This window comes from Phocoena phocoena, chromosome 9 (assembly GCF_963924675.1).
Source record: "Phocoena phocoena chromosome 9, mPhoPho1.1, whole genome shotgun sequence".
Taxonomy (NCBI): Eukaryota; Metazoa; Chordata; class Mammalia; order Artiodactyla; family Phocoenidae; genus Phocoena; species Phocoena phocoena.
In genome coordinates, this window is record NC_089227.1 from 610,308 (window position 1) to 629,884 (window position 19,577).

Genomic DNA, 19,577 nt, shown 5'->3' on the forward strand with positions numbered 1-19,577 from the left:
GAAAGTGCCTTCCTGGGAAAATTAGAAGCAATTGAGGCTGATCAGAGTTGCCATTTCAGGTCTCTCTTATATCTCTTCGTTGCTCAGAGTGGGAAATTTGAATGTAGTTGAAGTCGGAAAAGTGGGGCTTTGCACCCAAACTCTACCTGCCCTGTCACTTCTTGTGTGCATTTGTGCAACTTCCTTACTGTCTCTGCATCTGCTTCTCACTCACCTTCTGTTGTGAGTGTTAAAGTAGGTGGTAAGGAAGCCCTCCCGCGGTGGGAGGTAACACTCACCCATCCTTATTGCTCTGGCTGTAGCAGTCACACTGGGGTCTCCACATCGGGAAAGAGCTCGGCCCTTGTCCTCCCCGTCCACTTGCTGACACCAGGTGATCGCACAGGCTGTTTCAGAGCCTTGGACGCTGATGGCCAAAAACAGGTCCTCCCGGGCCTAGTGGTGTCTGAGGCCGAGGTCTTTTTTTTTTTTTTTTTAATTGGGGTATAGTTGCTTTACAATGTTGTGTTAGTTTCTACTGTACAGCACAGTGAATCAGCTCTACATATGTACAAATCCATCTTTTTTGGATTTCCTTCCCATTTAGGTCACCACAGAGCACTGAGTTCCCTGTGCTCTACAGTAGGTTCTCATCAGTTACCTATTTTATACGTAGTATCAATAGTGTATATAGGGAAGTCTCTGTTCTCCCATATAAATTTTACAAACTTGTTGTCAAGGTCAATGAAAAAACTGTATTGGGATTTTGATTGGAGTTGCGTCAAATTCAATGACATGACACATCCTTTAATTTACTTTATAGCTTTATAATATTTTTGCATAAAAGCCATGCATATTTTTTGTTAAGCGTGATATGATTATAGTTTTACTTTGCGTTTCCTTAATCATGAGTGATGTGGAGCGTCTTTTCGTATGTTTATCGGCCCTTTGAATCTTTTTGTGTATAAAGTGCTTGTTCAAATCTTTTTACAATTTTTTTAATTTAAAATTTTTGGTTTTACTGAATCCTTAGAGTTCTTTACATATTTTGATTGTAAATCATTTATCAGAAAGATGTATTGTGAATATTTCTGTCAAGTTTCTGACTTGTCTTTTGAAAAGCAGAGGTTTTTTCCATTTTGATGAAATACGGTTTATCACCTTTTTCTGGTTTGGTTTGTGCCTTAAAAAAATCTTTTTTGAATAGAAATATAGTTGATTTATAATGTTGTGTTAGTTAGGTGTACAGTAAAATGATTCAGTTATACATATATATATATATATATACATGTATATAAACGTGTATATTCTTTTTTTACGTTCTCTTCCATTATAGGTTATCACAAGATATTGAGTTTAGTTGCCTGCGTAGGGAACTCTAGTAGGTCCTTGTTGATTATCTATTTTATGTATAGTAGTGTATATATTTTAATCCCAAACTCCCAATTTATCCCTCTCCCCCCTCTTTGGTAACCATAAGTTTATTTTCCATGTCTGTGAGTCTGTTTCTGTTTTGTAAATAAGTTCATTTGTATCCTTTTTTTAGGTTCTACATATAAGTGGTGTGATATGATATTTGTCTTTCTCTTTCTGACTTACTTCACTTAGTATGATAATCTCTAGGTCCATCCATGTTGCTGCAAATGGCATTATTTCATTCTTTTCTATGGGTGAGTAATATTTCATTGTATATATGTACCACATCTTCTTCATCCATTCATCTGTTGATGGACATTTAGGTTGCTTCCATGTCCTGGCTATTGTAAATAGTGCTGCTTATGAACATAAGGGAGCATATATCTTTTCCAGTTAGAGTTTTCATCTTTTCTGCATATGTGCCCAGGAGTGGGATTGCTGGGTCGTATGGTAGCTCTGTTTTTAGTTTTTTAGGGAACTTCCATACTGTTCTCCATTGTGGCTGCACCAATCTACATTCCCAGCAACAGTGTAGGAGGGTTCCCTTTTCTCCACACCCTCTCCAGCATTTCTTCTTTTTGATGATGGCCATTCTGACTGTTGTGAGGTGATACCTCATTGTAGTTTTGATTTGCATTTCTCTAATAATTAGTGATGCTGAGCATTTTTCACGTGCCTTTTGGCCATCTGCATGTCTGGTTTGTGCTTTTTGTATTTTTCTCTAACAATGAAGTATTTGCCTAATTGAAGATCATTACAATTGCCCACTACAGTTTCTTTTAGAAGTTTTGTAGTTTTAGCTTTTGTTTGGGTGTACGATCCATTTTCAGTTAATTTTTATATATAAGTGTTGAGGTTTATCTTACATATGGTTGTCCCGTTGTTCTAATACCATTTGTTGAAAAGACTATTCTATGCCCACTAAATGCTGTCGGCACCTTTGGTGAAAACCAACTGATGTGATAATACCATGCAGATCTGGTTTTGCCCGCTTTTATTTCAGTGGTCTTTAGGACTGTCCTTAGGCCGATAATCTAACTATAGCTTTAGGGCAAATGTCTTGAAATCAGGTACTATGAGTCCTTCGGCTTTGCTTTTGTTTCCCCCCAAAATATTTTAGCTCTTCTTTGAATTTCCATATACATTTTAAAATCAGCTTATTTAGTACTACAAAAAAGCCTGCTGGGATTTTGATGAGGATTACATTAAAAGATAGCCTTATAGAGATTTACATCACATACCATAAAATGACCCATTTGAAGCATAAAATTAAATAGTTTTTAGAATATTTACAGAGTTGTGCAACCATCACCACAATCAACCGTAGAAAATGTTCAATCACTCCGAAAAGAAACCTGTGTGAATTAGCGCTCACTCCTTTTCTACCGTCTCCCCTGCTCCTGGCTCAGGCGTCTGAACACTGACTTTCTGTCTCTGTAGAACTGACTGTTCTGGACATTTATGGAAGTGGGATTATGCAGCTCTGGGTTTTTGGTAACTATCTTCTTTCATGTAGCATAATGTCTCAGGGGTTCCTCTGTGTTATAGCAGGTGTCAGTACTTCTTTTTATTGCTGATCAGTTAACGTCCCACTGTATACCATATTCTTTGGTTTATCTGTTCAGAGGTTGATGGTCCTATCAGTCGTTTCTACTTTTTGGCTATTATGGATAATGTTGCTATGCATGCGCTACCCTTGGACAGTTTTTTGTATGGGCATGTGTTTTTTTCTCTTGAGTATATGCGAGGTCATATGGTAATTCTATACTTAATATTTTAAGGAACTGTCAGGCTGTTTTCCAAAGGCTCCGCCATGTTACCCTCCCACTGTCAGTGTCGGGGGTTCCGTGTCTCTGTATGCTCACCAGTACGTATGCTTCTTTCCTTCAGATTATAGCCGTTCACGTGTGTGGTGCCATGAGAAGTGGTAACTCTTGTGGTTTTGATTTACATTTTCCTAATAGTTAATGATGTTGATAGTCTTTTCATGTACTTATTGACCATTTGTATATCTCCTTTGGAGAAATGTCTGTTCAAGTTCTTTGCCCATTTATAATTGGGTTATCTGTCTTTTTATTGTTGGGTTGTAAGAGCCCTATATATATTCTGGATACAAGTCCCTGAACAGATATATGATTCACATGTGTTTTTTCCTGTTTTGTTGGTTGTCTTTCCACTTTCTTAATTGTATCCTATGAAGCACAAAGTTTTGTATTTTGTTGATGTCCCACTTATCTATTTTTTTTGTTTGTTGCTTGTGCTTTTGGTGTCATATCTAAAAGTCTTTGGCTAACTCATGATCATGAAGATTTACTCCTATGTTTTCTTCTAAGAACTTTATACTTGTAGCTCCTATATTTTGGTGTTTGAGTTGACTTTTGTGTATGGTGTGAGTAAGGGGTCCAGCTTCATTCTTTTCCATGTGGATGTCCAGCTGTTTCAGGGGATTACATTTAATCTGTAGATTAGTTGGGAGAGAACTGATATCTTAGCAACACTGAGTTTTCTAATCCATGAGCATGATAGATATCTCTATTTATTTAGGTTTTCTTGAATGTCTCTGAGGAATGTTATTGTAGTTTTCAGTTTTATACACATTTTGTTAGATGTATTCCTAAATAGTTTGTGGTTTTTGGTATTGTTTAAAAAACTTCTAAATATGGACAATCAGTTCTAGTGGCTTTTTAATATATCTCCTAAGATTTTTTACATACATGATCACATCACCTGGAAATGCAGTTTCACTTTATCCTTTCTTACCTGGATGCTTTTTCTTTTATGTACAATTTAATTTACCTTCTTTTTGTTCAAACTTAGATCATCGATTTTAGACCTTTTCTAATATAAAGATTAAAAGCCTTATCATTCTTTCTGAGCACTACCTTAACTTCATCTCACAAATTTTGATTTGCTGTATTTCTGTTTGCATTAAGTTAAAAGTATTAACTGATTTCTACTGTGGTTTCTTCTTTGACTTATGGGTTATTTGTAGGTCAGATGTTTAGCTTCTAAATATTTGAGGATTTTCCTGAAATCTTTTTATTACTAATTTATGCTTAATTCCACTGTGGTCAGAGAATTCTATGTGATTTAGGTCTTTTTAAATCTGTTGAGACTCATTTTATGGCCGTAGCGTCTGATCTCCTTTGATAAATATTTAACGTTACCTAAAGCGACTACTTGCCTTCTGCTGTTGTTGGGTGGAGTGCTGTTTAAGTCTTCAGTATCTTTACTAATTTTCTGTTTGTTCTATAAATAATCAAGGGAGGATTTGAAATCTCCAATCATAATTGTGGATTTTTCTGTTTTCCTTTTCAGTTCTACTGGTTTTTGCTTCATTTACTTCGGAGCTCTGGTATAAGTGCATATGCATTAGGATTGTTAAATCTTTCTTATATTGACGCATTTATCATGATATAATTTTATCCAATTATCTCCATTATACATTACGCATACAGCACATTATATATGCAACGTGTCATGTAAAATACAATATACACATTACATTACGTCCACTATATAAAATATTATAATACATAATACATAATATGTTATAAAGTGATATATAATCTTTTTATCCCTGGTTGTATTTCTCTGAAGTCTACTTTGTTGATATTTACGTAAGTACTGTAGCTTCCTTTTGATTAGTGTTATATATCTTTTTCCATCTTTTTTACTTTTTGGCTATCTGTTTCTTTATATTTAAAATGCAAACACCATATAGTTGGTTCTTTCTTTATTATTCAGTCTGACAGTCTTTGCCTTTTAGTGTTTAGACCAGTTATTTTTAATATATTGGATTTACGTTTTGCACTTGTTTTCTACTCTCGCCGTCTCTTTTGTACTCCTATTGTCCTCTTTGTCGCCTTTGTTTATGTAAATTGAATATTTCTTATTCTTTAAAGCTTCTCTACTATTGACTTATGAACTGTACCTTTTGTTGTATTTTTCTAATGGTTTATGCAATTTCATACTAGTGTACCTGTATCTGTAGGAGTCATTCCTAGAAGTAGAGCTGCAGGTCAAGAGGTAGATACATTTTTTATCTTAATGGCCTTGTCTAAATGCTCCTATGTGGGGATTGTAATATATTGCACTCTATCTTCCAAGATATGAGGCTATCTCTTTCTCTAGTAAGGCCAATAGAGGGTCTTGTCGAAGTTTTAGATTTCTGCCAATCTGATTTCTCATTAATTTCTTGATGAGAAATGATATCTCAGTGCAGTTTTAATTGCATTTTTCTCATTATGGGGGATGTTGAACCTATTTTCATATCTCTGTGTACAATTTATACTTACTTTCCTGTGAAATATTTTTCATGTCCTTTGTCAATTTTTCTCTCATTTATTATATTTCTTCTTGATTTCTAGAGACTCCTTACATATTAGGGAGTTAAACCCTTCATCTGTGACATGAGTTGTAAATATTCTTTCCGGAGTTTGTCATTTATTATTTGACTTTGTTCATGTTTTAACTTTCATTTTGAAATAATTATAGATGCAAAGGAAGTTGTTAAATAGTACAAGTTCAGCTTCTTCAAATAGTGAGACCTTATATAACTATAGGACAATATCAAAACAGGCAATGGGGGCTTCCCTGGTGGCCCAGTGGTTAAGACTCTGTGCTTCTAATGCAGGGGGCCCGTGTTTGACCCCTGGTCAGGGAACTAGATCGCACATGCATGCCACAACTAAGGGTTTGCATGCTGCAACTAAGGGGCCCGTGAGCCGCAACTAAGGCCCAGCACAACCAAATAAATAAATAAAATATTAACAACAACAACAACAACAAAAACAGGCAATGGACATTGGCACAATACTGGTAAGTACACTGCAGGTCTTATTTCTCCAGCCTACCCTGAAAACAAACACAGGAGCTCTTCATTTTGGGGACTGGCTTGGAAATCTCTGGTGAGAATTGAGAATTGGCTCCTGGGGTCCCTCACTGGGCCTCAGTTTCTTCATCTGAAGACTGAGGGAGGACCCTGAGCAACTCCTCCCACCTCTGCTCTCCTCAAGTCCTTCACTGAAATCGCACAGGGGTTGCTGGATGGTTCCTGGCCCTTTGAGAGGGTCGTCTCCTACTGGTCTGAGGGCCACCAGACCAGTAGGAGACCTTTTCTTGTCTTCCTGCATCAGATCTTCTTTGCCCCCCTCTTCCATTCACAGCTCTTCCCATACCAGGCAGGGAGCAATGTCACCTGATAAAAAGACCACAGAAAGGGACTCAGGAAGGAGGAAACTGGTCTCCTCCCAAATCCTATTACAGCACTGGGATTTCTCTGGGGCTGCAGAATTCATTCTCTCTCTCTCTTTCTCTCTCTCTCTCTCTCTCTCTCTCTCTCTCTCTCTCTCTCTCTCACACACACACACACACACACACACACACACACATTTAATCCAGGATTTACTATGTATTGTTTTCTGCTATAAACATTTCTCACGTTAGTAATAGTTCATAACTGGTCTTAAGGACAAATTGAGGTAATTTTGGAATAATAATTAGAAAAATAACATAAAACCAGGTCGTTATCACAGGAAAACTCCCCTTGAATTACATCAATCTCTATGATCTGGTGATTCTGTGGTTCCCAGGGTGCGACCAGGTGTGGGTGAGGCAGGAGAGTGTTGTCCACAGCCTCCAGGGGTCATTTTTATCCTTTAATCCGAGGCCACAACAGAAGTAATAACTGATTCCTTGTGCTTCTGGAATTCTGAGTCACTCACCGTGAAGACCACACTTTAAACAGCGAGATTTCCGTCAAGTGTAACCAGCGCTGGGCTATCAGGGCCTAGCCCTGGCTCTGCCCTATCCAGCCCCTTGCTTTTGGCAAATTCATTTTGGTTCTCTGGGCCTCATCTGTCTGTCTCTGAGTGGACTGACCTGAGAGGCACTGAATTTATATTATTCGTCACTAAACCCTTGTGGACCCTCCTTTACTTCCTTATAGGTGGTGACAGTCTCTGGTGGGCTTGGGGATGATGCAGCTTTGCTTTTCTTCTGTGGTGGGTTTACCTGTTGACGACTCTTCCTTCAGTCACCGTGTTCGGGAATTTGTAAAATAAAGGGTTTGGGAGTTTAAAAAATATCTCATGGGTTCTATAATCTTTTAATCAAGAAAAGTTTCCCCCTTTTTTTCCTCTCGGATATGCTAAATGTGACCGGACACTGGCTTTCTTTAACAGGCTTTCAGCAACTTGTGAAATGAGTCCCTATTTTATTTTAAATCAGTGTTTTCTTTCTGATTAAGATAAATCCCCACTGAATTTGAGATCAGATGTAGACATGGTAGATGGTGCTGACTTTCAAGGTCGTGAGAATGTTTTCTCTTGTTTACTAGAAAAGAAATATTTTCCCCCCATACATGGTATGTGTAAAGTTAGGAAAAAACATAGCAATTTAATCATCATTTTTCCATTAGAATTACATAATGTTTTTAAAATAAAAATTCACCCAGGTATATTTTAAAGGTCGAGTTGGCTTTATTGAATGATTCATGAATCAGGCAGCTTCCCGTCTAGTAGGTAGAGGGGCTCCAAAGGGCTACAGAAAGGGAGAGGCTTTTAAAGGCAAGACAAGGAAGCCACAAACAAAGAAGATTATTTCAGGCTTAGGTCGCCCACCTGTGTCGGGGACAGAAGGGGCCTCTGTGCCAAATTATCCTTCTTTGGAGGGTGGAAGGGATTACCTCTTTGGTGTTGATCAGAACATTTCACACTGACCAGGGTTATATTCCTGGGGAAAGCTGTAACTGCAGTTACGTTAGGTATTAAGTCTTGGTTCTAGCACAGGGGACTCCATCCAGGGCCTGTCATTTCTTTTCTAACAGCGTGCCTTTCCCCACACCATGGGATGAGCGCAGGATCGTCTGTATTAGAACCACTAGGATGTGTGGGTTAAAATGCAGGGTCCTGGACAGGTTCCAGGCAGCGGATGGGAGGTGAGGCTGAGAGTCTGTATCTTCACATGCTTCCTCAGTGGTCCATCAGCCCACTAGAGTCTGACTCTCTCTGCAGGAGTCTGTTTCCAGGAGCCCCATTTTTAAAGACAAAAGGAAACCCTTTCACAAGCATGTGCTGTTATGCGCTTACCTCTTCTCCTAGAACTGGACGTTTACCTTGTGTCTACATCTTTCTCTTTTAGATCGTTGCTTTGATGGACATTATTGTTTACACATTTCACATTTACTAGTGTCTTCTAGTAGTCAAATTACTCAAAGCTAAAATAAAATTAAAGGCAAAAAACCAAAACAAAACCTGGAGAGGATGTTTCTTACAAATTCAATAAAGGGAAGCTGTGTTTCAAGCGTGAGAAGACAGGGAATATCCCAGCAGAAAACCGGGTCATGGCCTTGACCAGCCAGCGTGGGTGGCACCCCCTCCTGCTTGCCAGCCTGTGTGACCGAGCCTGACTTCTGTCCTTGGTGTCCAGGTGACCGTGGACTTGGGTCTTGGCCACGCCCCCACTTCTGCCCCCCCAGCTGACCCCTCACAGGGAGCTGCCCTCTGACCCTCCCTGGACGTCCCCCAAGGGTCCCTCTGCCTGACACCCTGTCTTCCCTGTGCCATGGCAGGGGGCGACCCACCCTCCCTCCACTGCAGACTTTCCTGCTCACTCCCTATCTCACTGCGTTTGACTGTCCTTGGGGCCTCGACCCAACGGCATTTGTAATGACCAGGCGTCACTGGGGGCTCATCCCATCCCCTCCGCGTGTGGGGCCCCTGTTCACTGCTGGGCTGGCTCCCAGCACCTTGCTCAGGGGAAGTGGTATAATATGTGTTGAATAAGTGAAAAAAGATGAAGTAGCTAGTAAACATATAAAATGGTTGAGCCTCACAAATAATAAGGCGATTGAGGACAACTTTCTAATTTTAAATTGGCCACAGTTTTTTAAAATGACAAATTCCATTCTGGACGAAGATCCAGTAAAGTGGGCTGTTGGGGCGTTGGTGGAAGTGTACACGGGCACAGGGTTAGCTGAGAACACTTTGGCCTTGGGTGTGTAAAGCTCCTTAAACTGCTGAGGAAACTTGTGCCTGTAGAAGAGTTCTACTCGGGTATTAACTCCATTTATTTAAAGTTCTTCTAGGCTCCCAACTGCAGCAGCCTTCTCACAAGAAGGCTGACGACCTGGCCTTCTTAAAAGAGGTATAGGCCCTTGCCCAGGAAGTTTATGAAATGATGGACAAGGCGAGAAACTTACAAAAACTTTGGGTAGAAAGATCCAAGACTCCAGGCAAGTAAATCTCTGAAACTCTCCACCCCGTCCCTGGTCACAGGCTTAGGTGGGGCCCTGTGACAACCCAGGATGTCTGTAAAATCCTGTTAATGCTTCATACCCCCTCCAGCAGCCGTTGCTGTGAGACTTAGAAAAAGCCACCCCCCCTCCAGGGTCGAGGCCCGGCACCTGGGGCGGGTGGGGAGCCTGGGCTGCATTTCCGCTCCCTCACTCACGGCCCTGGGGCACAGCCCTCAGAGGGGCTGCAGCCCTTCCCCCTTGTCTCCGAGGGTCCAGGGCCCCTCCCTCCATTGGTCCTTCTCCTTCTCTTTCTTCTGTTGCTAACGTCCTTTCTCGTTCCCTCTTCCTCTGTGTTTAAAGTCTGTCCCCAGGTATCACACGCACAAACACACACACACACAGAGACACACAGATACATACAGACACAGACAGACAGACACACATACACACACAGACACAGACACAAGCACACACACAGACAGAAACACAGACAGGCATGCGCACAGACACACACACACTTCTGATTCCTTTCCTCCGCCCTGTAGACTTGGTTGGTCTTTGTTGGTAACACTGTGATTCTGGCCTCACGATTAGCTTGCTTTGATAGCAGACCTTTTGGATTATTGGGCTGCATTATTTCTGTTCACGATGAAGCATGTCCACAGTCTAGGCCAATTCTTATTTGTAAGTCCCCAGTAAAGAAAGTTCAGTGGCTATAGGTTTTGACGAGCTTGGCTGACAAGTGGAGAAGCCCCTCAGAGGGGCAGCTCACTGCCTGTCTTCACACAGCCAGGTTAATACCTACAGACTTCATCAATAAACGGGGCACAGCTATCCTGCCCTTTCTTTTTTTTTTTTTTAACACTACCCTATCTACAGCACCCAGAAAACTAGAGGACATTCAGTTAAATGTGAATTTCAGGTAAATAACAAATAACTTTTTACTGTATGTCCCAAATATTACATACTTAAAGTAAAAATTTAAATGGGCATCTTATGTTATCATTTGCTAAATTGGCAACCCTAAGTACCCACCTTGAATTTTTATACTTATACATACATATATATATATATTTCCCCCCCATGGAATATATACAGGAAAATGGAATGAAGCGTTTGGCAGAAAATACAGAAAGAGCTCTTCAGAGGAGATAATAAACATTACGTGTTATTCCTACGAGAGGAAGCAGTGCCTTTGTCCAGGGTGGACCGCTTTGTCCACAATGGACCCAAATGCAACAACAAAAAACCAGAGTAGCTTAAACACCCAAGGATGGGTTTCTTATATGAGGTGCTGTCATGGGGTCACTCTACCTTCATAAAATTTTTTTCCAGTGAGGTCTCCAACGTTCTGTTAGGGGGGAACTAATGTTTTGAGGTGAAGACCCCACTTGGTTTTCAGTTTGCTGCTGTCTGAGCCGTTTCCCGTGGTTTATGTGTAAAAGAAAACCTACTCTGCTCACAGCACTTCTGACACCAAATGCCTGGGTTCTCCAAACCCAGTGACTTCCCAGTTCTCGTGGACCCCAAATGGGTGTGCTGTGACTTAATCCGGTTCTAACAGACCCCATAGGGGAGGCCTCAGCCCCACAGGCTGCTCTCACTGCAGAGTCCAATAGCAAGGAGTGGGTGCCCGGGGTCTCCACACTTCAGTCCCGTTTGGCTATAAATCGGGGGTTCTCACAACCCTTCCTCAGGTGCTGTGATTTGCTAGAATGGCTCACAGAGCTCAGGGAAACACTTTACCTGCTTTTAGCAGTTTATCATAAAGGCTACAGATAAACAGCGAGATGAGCAAGTTACAGGGCGGGGCCTGCAGGGTCCCGGGGCTCGGGGTGTCTGTCCCTCTGGACTTAGTGTGTGGATGTGGTCACCAGCTAGAGGCTCTCTGAAGCCATCATTTCGTGTTTCTGTGGAGGTTCCATTAGGCAAGTGTGACTGGTTAGATCATTGGTGGTACACTGCGTCTCCAGCCCTTTTCCACTCCCTGGAGGTTGGGGTTGCGGGGTGGGAGATGAAAGTTCCAAGTCTAATTGTTACTGACGTGGGCTCTTGGACTCTTCAGTCAACAGGAATGGACGAGGGGCCAGGTGAGGAACCCAGGCAAGGCTTTACTGGGGCTCCGGCTGCACCAGGGGGAGCAAGAACAAATAACCCACGACCTTGCTCGCTCCTGCTGGCGGGGGCAGGTGTTGAGGGTGGGACCGGGTGCTGGGGTCGGGCCAGCGGGGCAGCTTGGGTGGTCTGCCCGCCCCCCTGGTGGGGCCCTGCTTTTGCTCCTGACACCTCAGAAGCAGCAGCTGGGTTTTGGCCTTTCCATATCTTGTTCATATTTGCCCCAACTGTGCAGGCCTGCAGTTATTTTTAGTCCCTTATAGTTTCTTTGTATCTGTTGCTCCAGGAGATGTTGGTGCAGTTGCAAGCACTGCAGCAAAGATCTCAGGTCCCAGCCTGTCTCAGAACTGAAGCCAGCTGGGGGCCCCAGCCCCAGGCATGTCATTAGCGTTCAGAGGCACTCTTGTCACTTGGTAGATTGCAAGAGCCTTAGAAGCTCTCCTGTAGGGAACAAGGACTAGTATAAAAAGAGATGCTCCTGTCTCACCCATCCCTCAGGAAATGGTGAGAATTTAGGAGCCTGTGTTAGGAACTGAGAACAGAGACCAACATACATTTCTTATTTTATCACAACCGGATTCCAAATATAATCTGAAAAATCGTATTTTCACTCTTCTCTCCCCTTCAACTTCTTTCTCTCTTTGTTTTTCTTTATTTTCCTTTCACCCTCTCTATCCTGTCCAGAATGCTCACAACGCCTGTGGATTAGAGATTGATAAGATAATAAATACTTTTTGGCAAATTGTTGAAATTTGGTTTACTAGTTAAATCATTTTCCAGGAATTTACTTAATATCAATGTGTTTTGGAAGTCGAAAGTGACTGTTTCCTTCTGATTTATTCTTCGGTTTTGTGTAATCAGGACTCTGTGATCATCCATTTGATTTTGGAACTAGAATAGCTGCCCGGCACATGCTTTCTGGTTGCCGAATGAGCTGATACCTCTGACACCTTTATTGTAGATTCTTCTTATGGTTCCAGTTTTTTAACAGTAAGTATTTTAACAAAAGTTTGAAACTTAATCTTCAGAGACATAGCGGTGTCAACTGAAAAAAAAATGCATGACCTAGAAGTTGAGAATTATGTTTTATTTGTTGGATTTTCTGAGGACTTAAGCCTGGGACACAGAATCTCTGATCACCCTGAGGGACTCCTCCAAAGAGGTTAGGGGGAGCCAGGATGTATAGGAGTTTTTGCAACAAAGACCAGGTAGTCGGAGCATCAAAAGAGTACTGTAAATTAAAGAAAAAACAAGCATCTTAAGTGAACGAACTCAGCACTTTTCTATGTATGGGAAGATGCAAGAGTCTGGGCTCACTGAAATCATTTCTTGGATACGCGCCTCAGCTACCTGTGGCCAGTGTCCTGCTTTTCTCCACGCAATGCCCCTTGTTTACCGATATGACAGGCAACATTTTTCATCCACAATGGTTAAGTTCAAAACATTGATTTTAATTTATTTTTCAAACATGCCTTTTTAATGCTTTGATTGTTAGTAACACTACGTAGAAGCTGTATTTGAGACAGCCGGAATCACTCAAGAGATGAATGAGTGATGAAAGACGAGTTTTACTTTTCTCAAGTAAGGCTCTGGGTTTAGAAAAGCAGAAGGTGGACATTGAGGCCGGACGGTGGTGGGTGACCCAGAGAGAGTGGCTTTAGAAGACAGGCGTGTGGTCCAGCTGATCTCATTAGGCTGGAGATCCCTGTGTTTGGCGCAAACCCTTGAGTAGCGCTAGGCACACAGCCTTCAGTTAAGGCACTAGTTATTGATGGGGGGATGTTTTGCTTTCCCAGGGGCATTTGACAATGTCTGGACATATTTTTGGTGTCATGGTGGGGATGGAGGAGGGGCTTTTGTCTAGGTGGAAGTACTCAGTTATATCAGTCATGACCGTCTTCAGCTGCAATAACAGAAAGCCCCCAAATGACAGTAGCTATTCCAGTTTTGTCCAGATATGAACAGCTTATCATTTATTTACAAAATCTGTCTCAAAATCTTAGAAATTCATTCAGCTTGTTACAAAAACAGACCTCTACATCTCTTCTCCTGTCCAAACTTCCACAAAATTTGAAAAACCAACCTGACAGAGTAATTTAAAAATCGGGTCTGGGGGGACCTTGAAGATGGCGGAAGAGTAAGACGCGGAGATCGCCTTCCTCCCCACAGATACACCAGAAATACATCCACACGTGGAACAACTCCTACAGAACTCCTACTGAAGGCTGGCAGAAGACCTCAGACCTCCCAAAAGGCAAGAAACTCCCCACGTAACTGGGTAGGGCAAAAGAAAAAACAGAGACAAAAGAATAAGGACGGCACCTGCACCAGTGGGAGGGAGCTGTGAAGGAGGAAAAGTTTCCACACACTAGGAAGCCCCTCCGCAGGCGGAGACTGCGGGAGGCAGAGGGGGGAGTTTCGGGACCGCGGAGTAGTGCACAGCGACGGGTGCGGAGGGCAAAGCGGGGAGATTCCTGCACAGACGATCAGTGCCGACCAGCACTCACCAACCCGAGAGGCTTGTCTGCTCACCCGCCGGGGCGGGCGGGGCTGCGAGCTGAGGCTCGGGTTTTGGTTTTGGACGGAGCTCAGGGAGAGGACTGGGGTTGGCGGCTTGAACATAGCCTGAAGGGGTTAGTGCACCACGACTAGCCGGGAGGGAGTTCGGGGAAAAGCCTGCACCGGCCGAAGAGGCAAGAGACTTTTTCTTCCCTCTTCGTCTCCTGGTGCGCGAGGAGAGGGGTTTAAGAGCGCTGCTTAAAGGAACTCCAGAGACGGGCGCGAGCCGCGGCTAAAAGTGCGAACCCCAGAGACGGGCGCGAGCCGCGGCTGAGGGCGCGAGCCCCCGAGACGGGCGCGAGCCGCGGCTGAAAGCGCAAACCCCAGAGACGGGCGCGAGCCGCGGCTGAGGGCGCGAGCCCCCGACTCGGGCGCGAGCCGCGGCGGGAAGCGCGAGCCCCAGAGACGGGCGCGAGCCGCGGCTAAAACCGCGGGCCCAAGAGCCGGGCGGGAGACGCTAAGGCTGCTGCTGCCGCCACCAAGGGGCCTGTGTGCGAGCACAGGTCACCCTCCACACCCCTCTTCCGCGGAGCCTGTGCAGCCCGCCACTGCCAGGTTCCCGGGATCCAGGGACAACTTCCCCGGGACAACGCACGGCGGGCCTCAGGCTGGTGCAACGTCACGCCGGCCTCTGCCGCAACGTCACGCTGCCTCTGCCGCCGCAGGCCCGCCCCGCACGCAGTGCCCCTCCTTCCCCCATCCCCCAACCCCCGGCCTGAGTGAGCCGGAGGCCCCGAATCAGCGGCTCCTTTAACCCCGTCCTGTCTGAGCGAAAAAACAGACGCCCTCCAGCGACCTACGCGCAGAGGCAGGGCCAAATCCAAAGCTGAGCTCCTGTGAGCTGTGAGAACAAAGAAGAGAAAGGGAAATCTCTCCCAGCAGCCACAGAAGCAGCGGATTAAAGCTCCACAATCAACTTGATATACCCTGCATCTGTGGAATACCTGAATAGACAAGGAATGATCCCAAATTGAAGAGGTGGAATTTAGGAGCGAGATCTATGATTTTTTTCCCTTTTCCTCTTTTTGTGAATGTGTACGTGTATGCTTCTGTGTGAGATCTTGCCTATATACTCTTGCTTCCACCATTTGTCTTAGGGCTCTATCCGTCCATGACTTTTTTTTAAAAATTCTTTTTCTTAATAATTAAGTTTAATTGTAATAACTTTATTATACTTTACCTTCGTTCTTTCTTTCTTTCCTTCCTTCCTTCCCTCCTTTAGACAACGAATCACCCCAAATTGAGGAGGTGGTCTCAGGGAGCAGGATTTATGATTTTTCCCCCTTTACCTCTTTTTGTGAAGGTGTATGTGTATGCTTCTGTGTAAGATTTTCTCTGTATAGCTTTGCTTCCAACATTTGTCCTAAGGCTCTATCCATCCCTTTTTTTTCTAAATATTTTTTAATTCAATAACTATATTATACTTTATTTTATTTTTACTGTATCATCTTTCTTTCTGTCTTTTTTCCTTCTTTCCCTCCTTCCTTCCTTCCTCCCTCCCTCCCTCCCTCCCTCCCTCCTTTCTTTCCTTCTTTGCTTCTTTCTTCCTTCCTTCCTTTCCTCCTTTCCTTCTTTCTTTACTCATACTTCTACTAATTCTCCCTACTTTTTCTCCCTTTTATTCTGAGCTGTGTGGATGAAAGGCTCTTGGTGCTCCAGCCAGGAGTCAGGGCTCTGCCTCTGAGGTAGGAGAGCCAACTTCAGGACACTGGTCAACAAGAGACCTCCCAGCTCCACATAATATTAAACGGTGGAAATCTCCCAGAGACCTCCATCTTAACACCAGCACCCAGCTTCACTCAACGACCAGCAAGCCACAGTGCTGGACAACCTATGCCAAACAACTAGCAAAACAGGAACACAACCCCACCCATTAGCAGAGAGGCTGCCTAAAATCATAATAAGGCCACAGACACCCCAAAACACACCACCAGACGTGAACCTGCCCACTAGAGAGACAAGATCCAGCCTCATCCAGCACAACACAGGCACTAGTCCCCTCCACCAGGAAGCCTACACAACCCACTGAAACAACCTTAGCCACTGGAGACAGACATCAAAAACAACGGGAAATACGAACCTGCAGCCTGCAAAAAGGAGACCCCAAACACAGTAAGATAAGCAAAATGAGAAGACAGAAAAACACACAGCAGATGAAGGAGCAAGATAAAAACCCACCAGACCTAACAAATGAAGAGGAAATAGGCAATCTACCTGAAAAAGAATTCAGAATAATGATAGTAAGGATGATCCGAAATCTTGGAAGTAGAATGGACAAAATGCAAGAAACAGTTAACAAGGACCTACAAGAACTAAAGATGAAACAAGCAACGATGAACAATGCAATAAATGAAATTAAAATCACTCTAGATAGGATCAATAGCAGAATAACTGAGGCAGAAGAACGGATAAGTGACCTGGAAGATAAAGTAGTGGAAATAACTACTGCAGAGCAGAATAAAGAAAAAAGAATGAAAAGAACTGAGGACAGTCTCAGAGACCTCTGGGACAACATGAAACGCACCAACATTCGAATTATAGGGGTTCCAGAAGAAGAAGAAAGAAAGAAAGGGACTGAGAAAATATTTGAAGAGATTATAGTTGAAAACTTCCCTAATATGGGAAAGGAAATAGTTAATCAAGTCCAGGAAGCACAGAGGGTCCCATACAGGATAAATACAAGGATAAACACGCCAAGACACATATTAATCAAACTGTCAAAAATTAAATACAAAGAAAGCGTATTAAAAGCAGCAAGGGAAAAACAACAAATAACACACAAGGGAATCCCCATAAGGTTAACAGCTGATCTCTCAGCAGAAACCCTACAAGCCAGAAGGGAGTGGCAGGACATACTGAAAGTGATGAAGGAGAATAGCCTGCAACCAAGACTACTCTACCCAGCAAGGATCTCATTCACATTTGATGGACAAATTAAAACCTTTACAGACAAGCAAAAGCTGAGAGAGTTCAGCACCACCAAACCAGCTTTACAACAAATGCTAAAGGAACTTCTCTAGACACGAAACACAAGAGAAGGAAATGACCTATAGTAGCGAACCCAAAACAATATATAAAATGGAAATAGGAACATACATATCGATAATTACCTTAAATGTAAATGGACTAAATGCTCCCACCAAGAGACACAGATTGGCTGAATGGATACAAAAACAAGACCCTTATATATGCTGTCTACAAGAGACCCACTTCAGAACTAGAGACACATACAGACTGAAAGTAAGGGGATGGAAAAAGATATTTCATGCAAATGGAAACCAAAAGAAAGCTGGAGTAGCAATTCTCATATCAGACAAAATAGACTTTAAAATAAGGACTATTAAAAGGGACAAAGAAGGACACTACATAATGATCAAGGGATCGATCCAAGAAGAAGATATAACAATTGTAAATATTTATGCACCCAACATAGGAGCACCTCAATACATAAGGCAAATACTAACAACCATAAAAGGGGAAATCAACAGTAACACATTCATAGTAGGGGACTTTAACACCCCACTTTCACCCATGGACAGATCATCCAAAATGAAAATAAATAAGGAAACACAAGCTTTAAATGATACATTAAACAAGATGGACTTAATTGATATTTATAGGACACTCCATCCAAAAACAACAGAATACACATTTTTCTCAAGTGCTCATGGAACATTCTCCAGGATAGATCATATCTTGGGTCACAAATCAAGCATTGGTAAATTTAAGAAAACTGAAATTGTTTCAAGTATCTTTTCCGACCACAACGCCATGAGACTAGATATCAATTACAGGAAAAGATCTGTAAAAAATACAAACACATGGAGGCTAAACAATACACTACTTAATAATGAAGTGATCACTGAAGAAATCAAAGAGGAAATAAAAAAATACCTAGAAACAAATGACAATGGAGACACAACGACCCAAAACCTATGGGATGCAGCAAAAGCAGTTCTAAGGGGGAAGTTTATAGCAATACAAGCCCACCTTAAGAAGCAGGAAACATCTCGAATAAACAACCTAACCTTGCACCTCAAGCAATTAGAGAAAGAAGAACAAAAAAACCCCAAAGCTAGCAGAAGGAAAGAAATCATAAAAATCAGATCAGAAATAAATGAAAAAGAAATGAAGGAAACAATAGCAAAGATCAATAAAACTAAAAGCTGGTTCTTTGAGAAGATAAACAAAATAGATAAACCACTAGCCAGACTCATCAAGAAAAAAAGGGAGAAGACTCAAATCAATAGAATTAGAAATGAAAAAGGAGAAGTAACAACTGACACTGCAGAAATAAAAAAAATCATGAGAGATTACTACAAGCAACTCTATGCCAATAAAATGGACAATCTGGAAGAAATGGACAAATTCTTAGAAATGCACAACCTGCCAAGACTGAATCAGGAAGAAATAGAAAATATGAACAGACCAATCACAAGCACTGAAATTGAAACTGTGATTAAAAACCTTCCAACAAACAAAAGCCCAGGACCAGATGGCTTCACAGGTGAATTCTATCAAACGTTTAGAGAAGAGCTAACACCTATCCTTCTCAAACTCTTCCAAAATATAGCAGAGGGAGGAACACTCCCAAATTCCTTCTACGAAGCCACCATCACCTTGATACCAAAACCAGACAAGGATGTCACAAAGAAAGAAAACTACAGGCCAATATCACTGATGAACATAGATGCAAAAATCCTCAACAAAATACTAGCAAACAGAATCCAACAGCACATTAAAAGGATCATACACCATGATCAAGTGGGGTTTATTCCAGGAATGCAAGGATTCTTCAATATACGCAAATCTATCAATGTGATAAACCATATTAACAAATTGAAGGAGAAAAACCATATGATCATCTCAATAGATGCAGAGAAAGCTTTCGACAAAATTCAACACCCATTTATGATAAAAACCCTCCAGAAAGTAGGCATAGAGGGAACTTTCCTAAACATAATAAAAGCCATATATGACAAGCCCACAGCAAACATCATCCTCAATGGTGAAAAACTGAAAGCATTTCCACTAAGATCAGGAACAAGACAAGGTTGCCCACTCTCACCACTCTTATTCAACATAGTTTTGGAAGTTTTAGCCACAGCAATCAGAGAAGAAAAGGAAATAAAAGGAATCCAAATCGGAAAAGAAGAAGTAAAGCTGTCACTGTTTGCAGATGACATGATACTATACATAGAGAATCCTAAAGATGCTACCAGAAAACTACTAGAGCTAATCAATGAATTTGGTAAAGTAGCAGGATACA

The 19,577-nt window shown here is 42.3% G+C and overlaps 1 pseudogene; it reads left to right on the forward strand.

Moving 5' to 3' along the window:
• Window positions 1–19,577, forward strand: part of LOC136128510 (ATP-binding cassette sub-family A member 13-like) — a 47,220-nt pseudogene that overhangs the window by 21,018 nt on the left and 6,625 nt on the right.